General features: G+C 40.4%; 1 long non-coding RNA gene across 1 annotated transcript; it reads right to left on the bottom strand.

Annotated features, from left to right (window-relative positions):
• Nucleotides 1-959: 959 nt before the first annotated feature.
• Nucleotides 960-1,372, bottom strand: LOC139564716 (uncharacterized). Its single transcript, XR_011672813.1, has 2 exons — nucleotides 1,233-1,372; nucleotides 960-1,128 (listed from the first exon to the last, which is right to left on the bottom strand). It is a non-coding gene; the product is annotated as an uncharacterized lncRNA (long non-coding RNA).
• Nucleotides 1,373-2,643: the final 1,271 nt, after the last annotated feature.

Here is a 2,643-nt window from a genome sequence, read left to right on the forward strand (position 1 = left end):
GCCGCTCTGACATATACTGTATGTATATACAGTTGAAGACGGAAGTTTACATACACTTAGGTTGGAGTCATTAAAACTCATTTTTCAACCACTCCACAAATTTCTTGTTAACAAACTATAGTTTTGGCAAGTTGGTTAGGACATCTCCTTTGTTCATGATACAAGTAATTTTTCCTACAATTGTTAACGGACAGATTATTTCACTTATAATTCACTGTATCACAATTCCAGTGGGTCAGAAGTTGACATACACTAAGTTGACTGTGCCTTTAAACAGCTTGGAAAATTCCAGAAAATTGTCATGGCTTTAGAAGCTTCTGATAGGCTAATTGACATCATTTGAGTCAACTGGAGGTGTACCTGTGGATGTATTTCAAGGCCTACCTTCAAACTCATGCCTCTTTGCGTGACATCATGGGGAAATCCAAAACAATTAGCCAAGACCTCAGAAAATAATTGTAGACCTCCACAAGTCTGGTTCATCCTTGGGAGCAATTTCCAAACGGCTGAAGGTACCACGTTCATCTGTACAAACAATAGTACGCAAGTATAAACACCATGGGACCATGCAGCCGTCATACCGCTCAGGTAGGAGACTCTAGAGATGTCTCCTAGAGATTAATGTACTTTGGTGCAAAAAGTGTAAATCAATCCCAGAACAACAGCAAGGGACCTTGTGAAGTGAAACGTTTGACCCAAGTTCAACAATTTAAAGGCAATGCTACCAAATACTAATTGAGTGTATGTAAACTTCTGACCCACTGGGAATGTGATGAAAGATATAAAAGCTGTGTCACGTTCTGACCTAAGTTCCTTTTTTATGTCTTTATTTTAGTTGGTCAGGGCGTGAGTTGGGGTGGGCATTCTATGTTATATTTCTATGTGTTTGGCCTAGTATGGTTCTCAATCTGTCACGGTTCTCTAAAGTAGAACCCAGAAGCAGACCAGGACAAGGAGAGTAAGACGAAGGTGAGTATTTATTTACAAGTTTAAATGTAGTGATAGAAAAATCCAAGTAGCGGAGCGGGCAGCGGAGGTGAGTTGATGGAATTGAGTAAGCAGATCCAAGGAAGTAACTGAAGTCACCGACGACCAGGTAGGGATGGGATGAGTGTTCCGGGTGAATGACTGTAGACAGAAAAAAAACAGAGGTAAGTTCAAGGCAAGCAAGACGTACAAAACAACAAAACAAACTCTATCAAACTGGAGGCTGATACGCTGGCACAACATACTGTTCATGGCTAACGATCCGGCAGGGAATGGATGTCAGGTCAGCGCTTATGAAGTGGAGGGGTGATGATCAGGACCAGGTGTGCAGATAGCTGATGGGATACAGGTGCGGGTACTCAGAGATCCTCCAACTAGCTACATCGCCCGGCAACCAGACAGGGTGCGTTCCAGGACACCGGAAAAAACACTCCAGGACAGAACACAGGCAAAAACAGACTCAGGAAGCGGGATTCGTGACACAATCAGAGACAGGTGTCAGTCGTTGTCTCTGATTGGGAGCCATGTTTAGGTAGCCTGTTTTCTATTGTGTTTTGTGGGTGGTTGTTTCCTGTTTTAGTACCATACGGGACTGTTTCGGTTGTTTGTTTGTACTTTTGTTATTTTGTTCATTGTTCGGTGGATTTATTAAATATCTCATTATGGACACTTACCACGCTGCACATTGGTCCGATCCTTGCTACTCCTCCTCAGACGAAGAGGAAATCCATTACAAGCTGAAATAAATAATTCTCTCTACTATTATTCTGATGTTTCACATTCTTAAAATAAAGTGGTGATCCTAACTGGCCTAAGACAGGGAATTTTTACTAGGATTAAATGTCAGGAATTGTGAAACTGAGTTTAAATGTATTTGGCTAAGGTGTATGTAAACTTCCGACTTCAACTGTATATTCTTAATCCATTCCTTACTTAGATTTACGTGTATTTTGGGTATATGTTGTGAAACTGTTTGATATTACTGCACTGTCGGAGCTAGAAGCACAAGCATTTCGCTACACCCGCAATAACATATGCTAAGCACGTGAATGTAACCAGATAAAATTTGATTTGATTTGGAAAAAGGTGCAGGCGAATCGCGCTGCTGATGTAGCATTTTTTTTCAAAATCAGAGATTCATGTGATCTGTTTATCTGATTGTGTTGACAGAGAAACCCGAATTCAAAGGCAAACTCCCATGCTCTCTTTAAAGTGTAAACGCACATATAACATGAACATCACACAAGGGAATGAATGGTAAACAAACGTGTATATATCTGACTCCCCACACCCAGCGCCCCCAGTCAAATTATATAACTATTACCCACCTTGACCATAGAAAATATTTTCTAGTAGGCCCGGCCCCGCCCTACAAAGGGAAAATGCAGAAACTACATAATTTTCTTTCCTGCAAAATCAGACTTCAAAAGTATTTTTCTGTCTAGACAGACAGCAATTACTTAAGATATGATATTTTCGGATCAACTGGCTTGTTCTTGTGTCAGGAAACTAAATACCACATGAATCTGATAATATACCTGGCTATTACAACATATCAAAGATTTTTTATCAAATTCGTTACTGCGTTTTGCCTTTGTAGGGATTCCTTCACATATTCATCTCTGATCATCAGTCATTAGGCTGTAGATTTTCAAC

The sequence above is a fragment of the Salvelinus alpinus genome, chromosome 35 (genome assembly GCF_045679555.1).
Source record: "Salvelinus alpinus chromosome 35, SLU_Salpinus.1, whole genome shotgun sequence".
Taxonomy (NCBI): Eukaryota; Metazoa; Chordata; class Actinopteri; order Salmoniformes; family Salmonidae; genus Salvelinus; species Salvelinus alpinus.